Source organism: Polyodon spathula, chromosome 6, assembly GCF_017654505.1.
Source record: "Polyodon spathula isolate WHYD16114869_AA chromosome 6, ASM1765450v1, whole genome shotgun sequence".
Lineage (NCBI taxonomy): Eukaryota > Metazoa > Chordata > Actinopteri > Acipenseriformes > Polyodontidae > Polyodon > Polyodon spathula.
In genome coordinates, this window is record NC_054539.1 from 76,117,273 (window position 1) to 76,133,450 (window position 16,178).

The window sequence follows — 16,178 nt, forward strand, 5'->3', positions numbered from 1 at the left end:
TGCAAGCTGGGGTCCCATTGGAACTGATCTTGCTGTAATTAGGGGTTTAAATTGGACGGATCTAAGGAAACCCGAGTTCAGCTGGCAGGAAGCTGCTTTACATCTTTGATCATTTTCACCTCCAGTTCTGAGCCTTGAGTCCAGAAGAGTACAGTGAAGAGTGCAGTTGTGGTGTCAAAAACATGATGAACTATGTGATGAATGAGGAGTAGCTGTTGGGTGCAGTATAGTAGAGGGTTAAAGGACCTGCTTTAGAGACTCTGGCTGGATGAAAATGATTGTTAATGAATGAGGAGTAGCTGTTGGGTGCAGTGTAGCAGAGGGTTAAAGGACCTGCTTTAGAGACTCTGGCTGGATGAAAATGATTGTTAATGAATGAGGAGTAGCTGTTGGGTGCAGTATAGCAGAGGGTTAAAGGACCTGCTTTAGAGACTCTGGCTGGATGAAAATGATTGTTAATGAATGAGGAGTAGCTGTTGGGTGCAGTGTAGCAGAGGGTTAAAGGACCTGCTTTAGAGACTCTGGCTGGATGAAAATGATTGTTAATGAATGAGGAGTAGCTGTTGGGTGCAGTGTAGCAGAGGGTTAAAGGACCTGCTTTAGAGACTCTGGCTGGATGAAAATGATTGTTAATGAATGAGGAGTAGCTGTTGGGTGCAGTATAGCAGAGGGTTAAAGGACCTGCTTTAGAGACTCTGGCTGGATGAAAATGATTGTTAATGAATGAGGAGTAGCTGTTGGGTGCAGTATAGCAGAGGGTTAAAGGACCTGCTTTAGAGACTCTGGCTGGATGAAAATGATTGTTAATGAATGAGGAGTAGCTGTTGGGTGCAGTGTAGCAGAGGGTTAAAGGACCTGCTTTAGAGACTCTGGCTGGATGAAAATGATTGTTAATGAATGAGGAGTAGCTGTTGGGTGCAGTATAGCAGAGGGTTAAAGGACCTGCTTTAGAGACTCTGGCTGGATGAAAATGATTGTTAATGAATGAGGAGTAGCTGTTGGGTGCAGTATAGCAGAGGGTTAAAGGACCTGCTTTAGAGACTCTGGCTGGATGAAAATGATTGTTAATGAATGAGGAGTAGCTGTTGGGTGCAGTATAGCAGAGGGTTAAAGGACCTGCTTTAGAGACTCTGGCTGGATGAAAATGATTGTTAATGAATGAGGAGTAGCTGTTGGGTGCAGTATAGCAGAGGGTTAAAGGACCTGCTTTAGAGACTCTGGCTGGATGAAAATGATTGTTAATGAATGAGGAGTAGCTGTTGGGTGCAGTATAGCAGAGGGTTAAAGGACCTGCTTTAGAGACTCTGGCTGGATGAAAATGATTGTTAATGAATGAGGAGTAGCTGTTGGGTGCAGTGTAGCAGAGGGTTAAAGGACCTGCTTTAGAGACTCTGGCTGGATGAAAATGATTGTTAATGAATGAGGAGTAGCTGTTGGGTGCAGTATAGCAGAGGGTTAAAGGACCTGCTTTAGAGACTCTGGCTGGATGAAAATGATTGTTAATGAATGAGGAGTAGCTGTTGGGTGCAGTATAGCAGAGGGTTAAAGGACCTGCTTTAGAGACTCTGGCTGGATGAAAATGATTGTTAATGAATGAGGAGTAGCTGTTGGGTGCAGTGTAGCAGAGGGTTAAAGGACCTGCTTTAGAGACTCTGGCTGGATGAAAATGATTGTTAATGAATGAGGAGTAGCTGTTGGGTGCAGTGTAGCAGAGGGTTAAAGGACCTGCTTTAGAGACTCTGGCTGGATGAAAATGATTGTTAATGAATGAGGAGTAGCTGTTGGGTGCAGTGTAGCAGAGGGTTAAAGGACCTGCTTTAGAGACTCTGGCTGGATGAAAATGATTGTTAATGAATGAGGAGTAGCTGTTGGGTGCAGTATAGCAGAGGGTTAAAGGACCTGCTTTAGAGACTCTGGCTGGATGAAAATGATTGTTAATGAATGAGGAGTAGCTGTTGGGTGCAGTATAGCAGAGGGTTAAAGGACCTGCTTTAGAGACTCTGGCTGGATGAAAATGATTGTTAATGAATGAGGAGTAGCTGTTGGGTGCAGTATAGCAGAGGGTTAAAGGACCTGCTTTAGAGACTCTGGCTGGATGAAAATGATTGTTAATGAATGAGGAGTAGCTGTTGGGTGCAGTGTAGCAGAGGGTTAAAGGACCTGCTTTAGAGACTCTGGCTGGATGAAAATGATTGTTAATGAATGAGGAGTAGCTGTTGGGTGCAGTGTAGCAGAGGGTTAAAGGACCTGCTTTAGAGACTCTGGCTGGATGAAAATGATTGTTAATGAATGAGGAGTAGCTGTTGGGTGCAGTATAGCAGAGGGTTAAAGGACCTGCTTTAGAGACTCTGGCTGGATGAAAATGATTGTTAATGAATGAGGAGTAGCTGTTGGGTGCAGTGTAGCAGAGGGTTAAAGGACCTGCTTTAGAGACTCTGGCTGGATGAAAATGATTGTTAATGAATGAGGAGTAGCTGTTGGGTGCAGTGTAGCAGAGGGTTAAAGGACCTGCTTTAGAGACTCTGGCTGGATGAAAATGATTGTTAATGAATGAGGAGTAGCTGTTGGGTGCAGTGTAGCAGAGGGTTAAAGGACCTGCTTTAGAGACTCTGGCTGGATGAAAATGATTGTTAATGAATGAGGAGTAGCTGTTGGGTGCAGTGTAGCAGAGGGTTAAAGGACCTGCTTTAGAGACTCTGGCTGGATGAAAATGATTGTTAATGAATGAGGAGTAGCTGTTGGGTGCAGTGTAGCAGAGGGTTAAAGGACCTGCTTTAGAGACTCTGGCTGGATGAAAATGATTGAATGATAGAAGTGAGAGGTGTGCATAATATAATTAGTGTGGAAGAGTTGAGAGTTTCCATATTTATTCTGCGCAAGATTATTTCCATAAAACCTGCAGAAAGTTTGGTTTTGGTTCGTGTTTTTGCCAGCATGTACTGATACCGGGAAGAATTGACTTTGCTTTACCAAGGAGTGGTATGTATCAGTTTTTATTACATTAGATGATTTATATGTATCAGTAATCTTTAAGATACAGTATTGTCAAGAAAATGTCTTGTGCTTAGAGTACTTACTTAGAGTACTTGCTTCCAGTATGTAAATGCTAGTGCCTTTTAGAATTCTGTGTCTTAGTTGTGGTAATATATATTGTAAGGGGAATAGGTCATGTCGTTACTTAGCATGGGAAGGGGGAGTGAGTGAATGAGTGGGGAGAATGTGTGTTGTTGTTTTCGGGGGTTGCAGAGCATGGATGTGACTGGTTGATGATGAGTGGTGTGAAACTACAGAAGGTTATATAAGGGGGTGCATGAGCCTGGGGATTGGAGACAGTCCAGTGCTGAACTTGAATGAGAAGCTGCGGGTGCGACTGAGCAAGCCTGTGAGCTGTGACCAGAGAGAATAGCAGTGAAAGTGCCAAGACTAAAACATAGGGTTATTATTTTGGTGCCGTGAATTCCGGCCCCTGACAGGGATTCTCTGTAGTTTCAAATAAAACAAACATTTTGAGAATTCAACACTGTCTCCCTGAGTACTACTTCCAAAACATGAAAACGTTACAATACACTAAACAAGCTTATTATAATAGTTTGAAAAATCAGTTGAAAGCTTTCAATACAATCAGGGTAATAGATAATCATTATTTACAAAATCTTGTTGGTCGTACTGCTGTACTACTTGCAATGTTGTAAAATGTTAGGACAAACTTTGTGGAGTGATAGCTAGGGTGCGTGTGTTCGTCTTCGCCACTCCCGAGTCAGCGCAGGGGTGGTAGCGGTGAGCTGAAAAAAATAAATGGACAATGGGAGAAAATAATAAAAATAATTGGCAACGACTAAATACAAAAATTTAAAAAAAGTTGTATGCTATACAAATAATTACCGTTCAATATTGATCCACTTACATCTTGGCTAGCAGAGCATTCGGCTTTCTAGTTACACTTCGTGTGCGTGAGAGTATGGGAGCGTCTGCTGAGCTGTGCAACCACGTCCCGGACTGCAGGCCCTGGCCCACATCGAAACAACGGCCTACATCTGGGACGGCCATGGGCTGGCTGCCTTTTCATTTTTGGAGCATTCGCTTATGAGAAAAGGCTACCCTGAGACAGCCCTGGGCTGCTTTAAATCACACATGTGAAAGGGGTTTATCATCAGTATAGTACAGCTATGGACAAATATTTAGCATCACCTAGAATTAAAAACAAAACAAAAAAAACTATATGAACATAATTTTAGATATTTTATTTAAATGTATGCAACAAAGAAACTGCAAAATAATATTGCTAAAGTCTACCATAAGCCATGATAGTAGTAGAGTATTGTATGTTAGATTTTTTATATGTGTATGATAAAAGGAGCTCTTTTTTACTTAAAGAGCTGAATGAGTTTTCTGGAAGGAAACCAGATGTTTTGATACCGCTGTTGTATGAACAACTGCTTTAGCCAAGGCTAACTGAGTAAGTATGTAAAAAAAAACAAAAAAAAAATAAACAACTATAGTTGCATTGTGGAAAATGTATTTTACAGTCAGGGGAATGCTAGTGTGTAGTGAATGGCACTGTGTCATTGCACAGGGGAAACAGATGCACAAGAGGAGACTGCGTGTTATCTGTCTGACAGCATTACGTTAGTCTTGCATGGTCATTAATACTAATGGAGATTCTAATTAAATGTTTTAAATAGAAAATTATTCATGCTCACTCAGCGATGGTTCCTTTGCAACTTTTTTTTTTCCAATTTTATTATTTGAGCTGAGCTGACTGTAAATGATGACAACTGTAACCTCCAAATAATTTACATGCTTGACTTTGCGGTGGAGTTCTAATTAGATCAGCATACAGCTGCTTAATGAAATGCATTGCAGTGTTTCTTTCTATAGTTGTAGCATCAGTTTGCGAGAAGGTTTGCAATACCTCTACGTGTTCATGGTAAAGGGGGTCTATTTTTATATGTAGAACATTTGACCGGAAATCCATTTCGAAAGCACAGAAGACATGCTGTAGTGTCCTTCTGATGAGTTAGGCTCAGCAGCGAGACAGTTTAACTGAACGGAACACCACATCTGCTTCCTCAGATTCTTAGGTATTGAACTGATTGCGTATCCAAGGAGGGGTGGTAATATTAATAGAATACTTTTACAAACAGAAGCGAGATGGATACATACTGACTCTCCAGGTGGGTTACATGAGGAACTGTTATTGTTTCCATTTCTAACTAAATGAATTGTAAAAGAATGTATAGTATCCTGCTGATTAATTTGTGGTCAGCATGATTTATAAGCAGGCTGTATTCTCTTACAGCTTCATTCTTTCATTGCACTGTGTGTGTTTGGGACAGATGATTGCAGAAGGAACACAGATGCAATCTGATGGAAAGTTGAAGTTAGTTTACTGTGTGTGTTTGGGATGGAGGATTGCAGATGGAACAGAGGTGCAATCTGATGGAAAGGTGAAGTCAGTTTTTCAAATTGAATTCCGTGACTGAATTAGGATCGGCACCACCTAATGTAATTGAGCTCTGTCTCAGACAATTTCTTTAGTCTGTTGGGTTCAGTCCTGTTGTCAAATATGTCAGATTTGGGACGGTTTAGAAATGACACATCCTTGTGAACCGAGGCCACAGGATCACAGTGCTTGCATACTTGGAAATGTAGTATTGCATTTAGCAGTTTTGAGTTATCCAGGAAAGCTCTCACACAAACAGCTGTGACCAAATGTTTTGCATCACCTAGAATTTTAGGATTGAAACATAATTAAAAATAAAAAAAACTGTATGAACATAATTTAGCTATTTAATTTAACATCATGTAATCAAAGAAACTGCTAAATTTTATTGTAAAAGTCTGCCAAAAGCCATAATAGTATTACAGTATTTCATGATAGATTTCAAAATGTCACATATTTTAAAATTGTCAGTTTTTCATTAACTATATGAAAAGCTGCAAGCGTTCTGTAATTCATTATGTTAGCGTAGCATTATTCAGCAGTTCATTCGACTTTATGAAGCAAAGTTAGTTCATTCTATAGTGTGATGCAAAACGTTTGGCCAGCGCTCTAGATGTTAACGAAGTAATACAACTCCAGCTCTACAAAGGGTTAAGAACGCCTGCTATCAAGTGTAGATCTGATGCTGCTTGTTCCCTTGTCTAATCAGTTGCAAACAGAAGGATTGGCAAACACTCTCTCGCAGAAACACATGTGAAGGAGGGAGTCCAGACAGGCACAGCACAGCACTGCAGTGATAAACAAATAAGTACATGCTTTCAAAGTACTGAACATTGTAGCACACTGCTGGCCACACTCCATAAGTTATTACAGCTGGCCAGTACAGGTTACATAGAGGTGTGTAAGGAATGAATGAAATGTACACTGTGATGAGAAACTGGATCCCAAAGCCAAATATAAAGCTGTGCTAAACCTGTCCGCAGTGTCAGGCCTCTTTGCATGAGTAATAGTCGGGTGAAAAAAATATGTATGTTCAGACAGGCATTCTGTTTTGTATGTAATATTAAAGGATCCTAATATAAACTCATGGGAGAATTATTATTATTTATTTCTGCAAGGAGAAAGGTAAAAAAAAAAAATAAAATACTGGTATGCATATCACACTGCACTTAAGTCTTTGTGAATATACCAGCACTCAGAGTTTACTCTTTCTTTTAGTTATTAATATCCAGAATTGCTGCATCAATATATCTGTTTTTTCCTCTAATGTTTGTTTTAATGAAGTTAAATTCAAGTATAATTCTAGTGTTTTGCCAGATACACGTTTATTTTTTGCCTGACAGCTGTTGGTGTTGGTTCATTAATGACAGTCACAAAGTTACTGTTCAAACAGCAATTTCAATCTTTCTTTTTCCCCGGTTTGAGGCTGTTAAATAATAAGGCTGGCTCTGCTCAACAAAGGCTATTGCCAGCATAAACAGAAAGGGGCGGCAGCCCTGAACTAATAATCCAAACACAACCGCGCCACACTGACACACAAACCCCCGTCTCCAGACTCTGTGTGCTCTCAGCCGTGCTGGGGTATATATACAGGTCCGGGCTTAGCGCTGGCTTCGTGCTGCAGCTCCCTCCTTCATACTTCCCGTCCTGACAAAACAAACACAGGCAGTTCAGCAAATAGGAAAACACAATTCTTGACTGACACTTTACTTACCATACTAGGGTGAGGACTACTGGTACCGTGACTCCGCCCAATTCCTGGATGGCTGGCTTCCGACTGCCTCTTCATTTATTTATATATGTGTGTGTGTGTGTGTGTGTGTGTGTGTGTGTGTGTGTGTGTGTATATATATATATATATATATATATATATATATATATATATATATATATATATATATATATATATATATATATATATATATATATATATATATATATATATATATATATATATATATATATATATATATATATATATATATATATATATATATATATATATATATATATATATATATATATATATATATAAAAATGTATATATATAATGTATATAAAGATATAATAATGTGTATATATATAATGTATAAAATGGCATGCCACTTTGTTTGGTGTCTTATGAGATCCAGACATCTATTTATTAGTTGCTACTGTGCTGTACAGACTTTTCTTTTTATCTCTGGTAAAAGACAGAGCACGAAATGTGTATAATGCCTCAGATTTTTGGATTTGGCAGTATGATTCAGATCTAGCTCCAACACAGATCACCGCAATTCATATTACTTTGTCAAATGAACTACCGGTATGTTACTGAGCAATATTCAAAGTGTCGTACATTTTATAAAGTTATTTACAGCCCAAGTTGGATTGCAAAGAAACCTGCTATAGTTTAAAAACATGTTTACACCCATTTCGATGCCCGTAGAAGAAGAAAGTCCCTTTAGATAACATATGGCTACCTAATAATCCAGGCTTAGATCCCCACGTCTGTCAGGGTGTTTACTACTAAATAAGGACTACCAGGAGTCCATGTGATTTAATTGGGATTAATAGCTGAGCAGACTGAGGGAGAAAGACCTGTCTGCATTGCCAGTACTATTAGTCAGTGAGCATTTGTCTGTTGAATTTTCAGAGGTTTTTAATCATGTGTTTTCTCTGGCTTGAAGAAACGTTTACATTGCTGTCCTTGAAACTGCCCTCGGTGTGGAGAGAGCTGGGCTCCTGTGTGGTTCGCAGAAGGAACTCAGAAACCCCTCTGCTGGTACGTTGCACCGGCTGGTTCTGTAGCTAGCGTCTCTTTTGTTGGAGTCGTTGCAGTAGGTATTGGAAATGTCGTTATACTGCAGGAAGCATCGTGGATATTAAAGCTGTTCTTCCTGTAGTCCATGTATATTTGATTTCTTGGGGGATTTAATTTTTTAAAGGTATGTTTTTTCAGGTTTAAATTAAATTTAAGAAAATGTGCCTGCCTGCCAGTCACATGATCATAAACACTGGGTTGATGAGCTGTGTTTTGCATCCCAGGAACATACTAAATCATGCCTTATCTGTACAGTAGGCCCTCTGCACACACAGGGTTTTGAACAGTATCTCATAGCACACTGCTGCTGATATGCCATTGTGGTACTGCTGTGGGTTACCAGTGTGTATTGATTCATACCATTCCAATGTTAGCAGCGTCTCCATTCCTTCACTGTTCCCATTGCTCGTTCACACAGAACCATTGCACTGCCATGAAAGGTGGTACAGAATCTGTCTACCAGTACAAACAACCCTTTATCTTATTGACTCTAATGATAATATTACTGGGCTGTGATAGGTGTATCTAACAAGGACTATCTGGGACAGTCTGTTTTAGTTTTAATTTGGTAGCTTTATCGGATGCATTGTTTTCTTTTGAGAATGTAGCCTCGTGTCTTATTACAGCTCACTTATTACAGCACAATTTTCATTTTATGCTGAACAGCGTTTCTGTGTTTTACTGCAGTTAAGAGCAGTAACACTATGTAACACAATTTTTGTTCCTGGGTAGTAAGTGTTATTTCCTAATTGCTTATGCCTCAAAAGTATAGAAAATGGCTATTATTCCCCACAAACTTTGCTTTTGTGACCAGGACAGTGATATTTCAAAATGTACAGCGTAAAAAAAATAAAATTGTTACACGGTGTAATTCAGGGACAGTGGAGCAGCCCGGGGTGCTGGTTATTTTAAGAGCAGTAATTCAGGGACAGTGGAGCAGCCCGGGGTGCTGGTTATTTTAAGAGCAGTAATTCAGGGACAGTGGAGCAGCCCGGGGTGCTGGTTATTTTAAGAGCAGTAATTCAGGGACAGTGGAGCAGCCCGGGGTGCTGGTTATTTTAAGAGCAGTAATTCAGGGACAGTGGAGCAGCCCGGGGTGCTGGTTATTTTAAGAGCAGTAATTCAGGGACAGTGGAGCAGCCCGGGGTGCTGGTTATTTTAAGAGCAGTAATTCAGGGACAGTGGAGCAGCCCGGGGTGCTGGTTATTTTAAGAGCAGTAATTCAGGGACAGTGGAGCAGCCCGGGGTGCTGGTTATTTTAAGAGCAGTAATTCAGGGACAGTGGAGCAGCCCGGGGTGCTGGTTATTTTAAGAGCAGTAATTCAGGGACAGTGGAGCAGCCCGGGGTGCTGGTTATTTTAAGAGCAGTAATTCAGGGACAGTGGAGCAGCCCGGGGTGCTGGTTATTTTAAGAGCAGTAATTCAGGGACAGTGGAGCAGCCCGGGGTGCTGGTTATTTTAAGAGCAGTAATTCAGGGACAGTGGAGCAGCCCGGGGTGCTGGTTATTTTAAGAGCAGTAATTCAGGGACAGTGGAGCAGCCCGGGGTGCTGGTTATTTTAAGAGCAGTAATTCAGGGACAGTGGAGCAGCCCGGGGTGCTGGTTATTTTAAGAGCAGTAATTCAGGGACAGTGGAGCAGCCCGGGGTGCTGGTTATTTTAAGAGCAGTAATTCAGGGACAGTGGAGCAGCCCGGGGTGCTGGTTATTTTAAGAGCAGTAATTCAGGGACAGTGGAGCAGCCCGGGGTGCTGGTTATTTTAAGAGCAGTAATTCAGGGACAGTGGAGCAGCCCGGGGTGCTGGTTATTTTAAGAGCAGTAATTCAGGGACAGTGGAGCAGCCCGGGGTGCTGGTTATTTTAAGAGCAGTAATTCAGGGACAGTGGAGCAGCCCGGGGTGCTGGTTATTTTAAGAGCAGTAATTCAGGGACAGTGGAGCAGCCCGGGGTGCTGGTTATTTTAAGAGCAGTAATTCAGGGACAGTGGAGCAGCCCGGGGTGCTGGTTATTTTAAGAGCAGTAATTCAGGGACAGTGGAGCAGCCCGGGGTGCTGGTTATTTTAAGAGCAGTAATTCAGGGACAGTGGAGCAGCCCGGGGTGCTGGTTATTTTAAGAGCAGTAATTCAGGGACAGTGGAGCAGCCCGGGGTGCTGGTTATTTTAAGAGCAGTAATTCAGGGACAGTGGAGCAGCCCGGGGTGCTGGTTATTTTAAGAGCAGTAATTCAGGGACAGTGGAGCAGCCCGGGGTGCTGGTTATTTTAAGAGCAGTAATTCAGGGACAGTGGAGCAGCCCGGGGTGCTGGTTATTTTAAGAGCAGTAATTCAGGGACAGTGGAGCAGCCCGGGGTGCTGGTTATTTTAAGAGCAGTAATTCAGGGACAGTGGAGCAGCCCGGGGTGCTGGTTATTTTAAGAGCAGTAATTCAGGGACAGTGGAGCAGCCCGGGGTGCTGGTTATTTTAAGAGCAGTAATTCAGGGACAGTGGAGCAGCCCGGGGTGCTGGTTATTTTAAGAGCAGTAATTCAGGGACAGTGGAGCAGCCCGGGGTGCTGGTTATTTTAAGAGCAGTAATTCAGGGACAGTGGAGCAGCCCGGGGTGCTGGTTATTTTAAGAGCAGTAATTCAGGGACAGTGGAGCAGCCCGGGGTGCTGGTTATTTTAAGAGCAGTAATTCAGGGACAGTGGAGCAGCCCGGGGTGCTGGTTATTTTAAGAGCAGTAATTCAGGGACAGTGGAGCAGCCCGGGGTGCTGGTTATTTTAAGAGCAGTAATTCAGGGACAGTGGAGCAGCCCGGGGTGCTGGTTATTTTAAGAGCAGTAATTCAGGGACAGTGGAGCAGCCCGGGGTGCTGGTTATTTTAAGAGCAGTAATTCAGGGACAGTGGAGCAGCCCGGGGTGCTGGTTATTTTAAGAGCAGTAATTCAGGGACAGTGGAGCAGCCCGGGGTGCTGGTTATTTTAAGAGCAGTAATTCAGGGACAGTGGAGCAGCCCGGGGTGCTGGTTATTTTAAGAGCAGTAATTCAGGGACAGTGGAGCAGCCCGGGGTGCTGGTTATTTTAAGAGCAGTAATTCAGGGACAGTGGAGCAGCCCGGGGTGCTGGTTATTTTAAGAGCAGTAATTCAGGGACAGTGGAGCAGCCCGGGGTGCTGGTTATTTTAAGAGCAGTAATTCAGGGACAGTGGAGCAGCCCGGGGTGCTGGTTATTTTAAGAGCAGTAATTCAGGGACAGTGGAGCAGCCCGGGGTGCTGGTTATTTTAAGAGCAGTAATTCAGGGACAGTGGAGCAGCCCGGGGTGCTGGTTATTTTAAGAGCAGTAATTCAGGGACAGTGGAGCAGCCCGGGGTGCTGGTTATTTTAAGAGCAGTAATTCAGGGACAGTGGAGCAGCCCGGGGTGCTGGTTATTTTAAGAGCAGTAATTCAGGGACAGTGGAGCAGCCCGGGGTGCTGGTTATTTTAAGAGCAGTAATTCAGGGACAGTGGAGCAGCCCGGGGTGCTGGTTATTTTAAGAGCAGTAATTCAGGGACAGTGGAGCAGCCCGGGGTGCTGGTTATTTTAAGAGCAGTAATTCAGGGACAGTGGAGCAGCCCGGGGTGCTGGTTATTTTAAGAGCAGTAATTCAGGGACAGTGGAGCAGCCCGGGGTGCTGGTTATTTTAAGAGCAGTAATTCAGGGACAGTGGAGCAGCCCGGGGTGCTGGTTATTTTAAGAGCAGTAATTCAGGGACAGTGGAGCAGCCCGGGGTGCTGGTTATTTTAAGAGCAGTAATTCAGGGACAGTGGAGCAGCCCGGGGTGCTGGTTATTTTAAGAGCAGTAATTCAGGGACAGTGGAGCAGCCCGGGGTGCTGGTTATTTTAAGAGCAGTAATTCAGGGACAGTGGAGCAGCCCGGGGTGCTGGTTATTTTAAGAGCAGTAATTCAGGGACAGTGGAGCAGCCCGGGGTGCTGGTTATTTTAAGAGCAGTAATTCAGGGACAGTGGAGCAGCCCGGGGTGCTGGTTATTTTAAGAGCAGTAATTCAGGGACAGTGGAGCAGCCCGGGGTGCTGGTTATTTTAAGAGCAGTAATTCAGGGACAGTGGAGCAGCCCGGGGTGCTGGTTATTTTAAGAGCAGTAATTCAGGGACAGTGGAGCAGCCCGGGGTGCTGGTTATTTTAAGAGCAGTAATTCAGGGACAGTGGAGCAGCCCGGGGTGCTGGTTATTTTAAGAGCAGTAATTCAGGGACAGTGGAGCAGCCCGGGGTGCTGGTTATTTTAAGAGCAGTAATTCAGGGACAGTGGAGCAGCCCGGGGTGCTGGTTATTTTAAGAGCAGTAATTCAGGGACAGTGGAGCAGCCCGGGGTGCTGGTTATTTTAAGAGCAGTAATTCAGGGACAGTGGAGCAGCCCGGGGTGCTGGTTATTTTAAGAGCAGTAATTCAGGGACAGTGGAGCAGCCCGGGGTGCTGGTTATTTTAAGAGCAGTAATTCAGGGACAGTGGAGCAGCCCGGGGTGCTGGTTATTTTAAGAGCAGTAATTCAGGGACAGTGGAGCAGCCCGGGGTGCTGGTTATTTTAAGAGCAGTAATTCAGGGACAGTGGAGCAGCCCGGGGTGCTGGTTATTTTAAGAGCAGTAATTCAGGGACAGTGGAGCAGCCCGGGGTGCTGGTTATTTTAAGAGCAGTAATTCAGGGACAGTGGAGCAGCCCGGGGTGCTGGTTATTTTAAGAGCAGTAATTCAGGGACAGTGGAGCAGCCCGGGGTGCTGGTTATTTTAAGAGCAGTAATTCAGGGACAGTGGAGCAGCCCGGGGTGCTGGTTATTTTAAGAGCAGTAATTCAGGGACAGTGGAGCAGCCCGGGGTGCTGGTTATTTTAAGAGCAGTAATTCAGGGACAGTGGAGCAGCCCGGGGTGCTGGTTATTTTAAGAGCAGTAATTCAGGGACAGTGGAGCAGCCCGGGGTGCTGGTTATTTTAAGAGCAGTAATTCAGGGACAGTGGAGCAGCCCGGGGTGCTGGTTATTTTAAGAGCAGTAATTCAGGGACAGTGGAGCAGCCCGGGGTGCTGGTTATTTTAAGAGCAGTAATTCAGGGACAGTGGAGCAGCCCGGGGTGCTGGTTATTTTAAGAGCAGTAATTCAGGGACAGTGGAGCAGCCCGGGGTGCTGGTTATTTTAAGAGCAGTAATTCAGGGACAGTGGAGCAGCCCGGGGTGCTGGTTATTTTAAGAGCAGTAATTCAGGGACAGTGGAGCAGCCCGGGGTGCTGGTTATTTTAAGAGCAGTAATTCAGGGACAGTGGAGCAGCCCGGGGTGCTGGTTATTTTAAGAGCAGTAATTCAGGGACAGTGGAGCAGCCCGGGGTGCTGGTTATTTTAAGAGCAGTAATTCAGGGACAGTGGAGCAGCCCGGGGTGCTGGTTATTTTAAGAGCAGTAATTCAGGGACAGTGGAGCAGCCCGGGGTGCTGGTTATTTTAAGAGCAGTAATTCAGGGACAGTGGAGCAGCCCGGGGTGCTGGTTATTTTAAGAGCAGTAATTCAGGGACAGTGGAGCAGCCCGGGGTGCTGGTTATTTTAAGAGCAGTAATTCAGGGACAGTGGAGCAGCCCGGGGTGCTGGTTATTTTAAGAGCAGTAATTCAGGGACAGTGGAGCAGCCCGGGGTGCTGGTTATTTTAAGAGCAGTAATTCAGGGACAGTGGAGCAGCCCGGGGTGCTGGTTATTTTAAGAGCAGTAATTCAGGGACAGTGGAGCAGCCCGGGGTGCTGGTTATTTTAAGAGCAGTAATTCAGGGACAGTGGAGCAGCCCGGGGTGCTGGTTATTTTAAGAGCAGTAATTCAGGGACAGTGGAGCAGCCCGGGGTGCTGGTTATTTTAAGAGCAGTAATTCAGGGACAGTGGAGCAGCCCGGGGTGCTGGTTATTTTAAGAGCAGTAATTCAGGGACAGTGGAGCAGCCCGGGGTGCTGGTTATTTTAAGAGCAGTAATTCAGGGACAGTGGAGCAGCCCGGGGTGCTGGTTATTTTAAGAGCAGTAATTCAGGGACAGTGGAGCAGCCCGGGGTGCTGGTTATTTTAAGAGCAGTAATTCAGGGACAGTGGAGCAGCCCGGGGTGCTGGTTATTTTAAGAGCAGTAATTCAGGGACAGTGGAGCAGCCCGGGGTGCTGGTTATTTTAAGAGCAGTAATTCAGGGACAGTGGAGCAGCCCGGGGTGCTGGTTATTTTAAGAGCAGTAATTCAGGGACAGTGGAGCAGCCCGGGGTGCTGGTTATTTTAAGAGCAGTAATTCAGGGACAGTGGAGCAGCCCGGGGTGCTGGTTATTTTAAGAGCAGTAATTCAGGGACAGTGGAGCAGCCCGGGGTGCTGGTTATTTTAAGAGCAGTAATTCAGGGACAGTGGAGCAGCCCGGGGTGCTGGTTATTTTAAGAGCAGTAATTCAGGGACAGTGGAGCAGCCCGGGGTGCTGGTTATTTTAAGAGCAGTAATTCAGGGACAGTGGAGCAGCCCGGGGTGCTGGTTATTTTAAGAGCAGTAATTCAGGGACAGTGGAGCAGCCCGGGGTGCTGGTTATTTTAAGAGCAGTAATTCAGGGACAGTGGAGCAGCCCGGGGTGCTGGTTATTTTAAGAGCAGTAATTCAGGGACAGTGGAGCAGCCCGGGGTGCTGGTTATTTTAAGAGCAGTAATTCAGGGACAGTGGAGCAGCCCGGGGTGCTGGTTATTTTAAGAGCAGTAATTCAGGGACAGTGGAGCAGCCCGGGGTGCTGGTTATTTTAAGAGCAGTAATTCAGGGACCATGGAGCAGCCCAGGGTGCTGGTTATTTTAAGAGCAGTAATTCAGGGACAGTGGAGCAGCCCGGGGTGCTGGTTATTTTAAGAGCAGTAATTCAGGGACAGTGGAGCAGCCCGGGGTGCTGGTTATTTTAAGAGCAGTAATTCAGGGACAGTGGAGCAGCCCGGGGTGCTGGTTATTTTAAGAGCAGTAATTCAGGGACCATGGAGCAGCCCAGGGTGCTGGTTACTAACAACCAAACGAGCAAGATGGGCCGAATGGCCTCCTCTCGTTTGTAAACTTTCTTGTGCTCTTATGTTCTTATGTACAGAGCTTGCTTGTTGAGTTACTGTAGATGTCTTTATAATGCTGGAAGCCATTGGCCCATCTTGCTTGTTTGGATGTTAGTAGCTTATTGATCCCAGAATCTCATCAAGCAGCTTCTTGAAGGATCTCGGGGTGTCAGCCTCAAGCATTTGTAACAAACGGTTCCAGCTTGAACAGATCAGACCACCGTATTTTTCAACATGCCAAGCAATACCACAGTTCACCAATTTGGAGAAAAACACATGTGAGTAATCTCCATGTGTGTGTGTTATGCTCTGTTAGTTGGTATTGTGCATAACATTCTGACTGTTGTGTTGCTGGTTATTTTAAGAGAAGTAATTCAGGGACAGTGGAGCAGCCGGGGGTGCTGGTTATTTTAAGAGCAGTAGTTCAGGGACAGTGGAGCAGCCCGGGGTGCTGGTTATTTTAAGAGCAGTAATTCAGGGACGGTGGAGCAGCCCGGGGTGCTGGTTATTTTAAGAGCAGTCATTCAGGGACAGTGGAGCAGCCCGGGGTGCTGGTTATTTTAAGAGCAGTAATTCAGGGACCATGGAGCAGCCCAGGGTGCTGGTTACTGATTGAAAACCAAACGAGCAAGATGGGCCTAATGGACTCCTCTCGTTTGTAAACTTTCTTGTGCTCTTATGTTCTTATGTACAGAGCTTGCTTGTTGAGTTACAATGTGGTCAGTGCTGTTGTGGTTGCTCGGTTACATGTTGCCTGATGCCATGCTGTTGTGTGTGATGCTGTAAGTGAGTGGTGGTGTGTGTACGACAGAGACGCCATCTTAAGCACTATAAAGTGTGCGGCACAACAACACTGTTTTGTGTCAGTTTTGTACGATACAA

At 44.6% G+C, this 16,178-nt stretch overlaps 1 protein-coding gene across 6 annotated transcripts in view; it reads left to right on the forward strand.

The window, feature by feature from the left end:
- LOC121317643 (T-lymphoma invasion and metastasis-inducing protein 2-like) overlaps window positions 1-16,178 on the forward strand; it is a 113,312-nt gene that overhangs the window by 81,068 nt on the left and 16,066 nt on the right. The gene's annotated exons all lie outside the window — the stretch shown is intronic.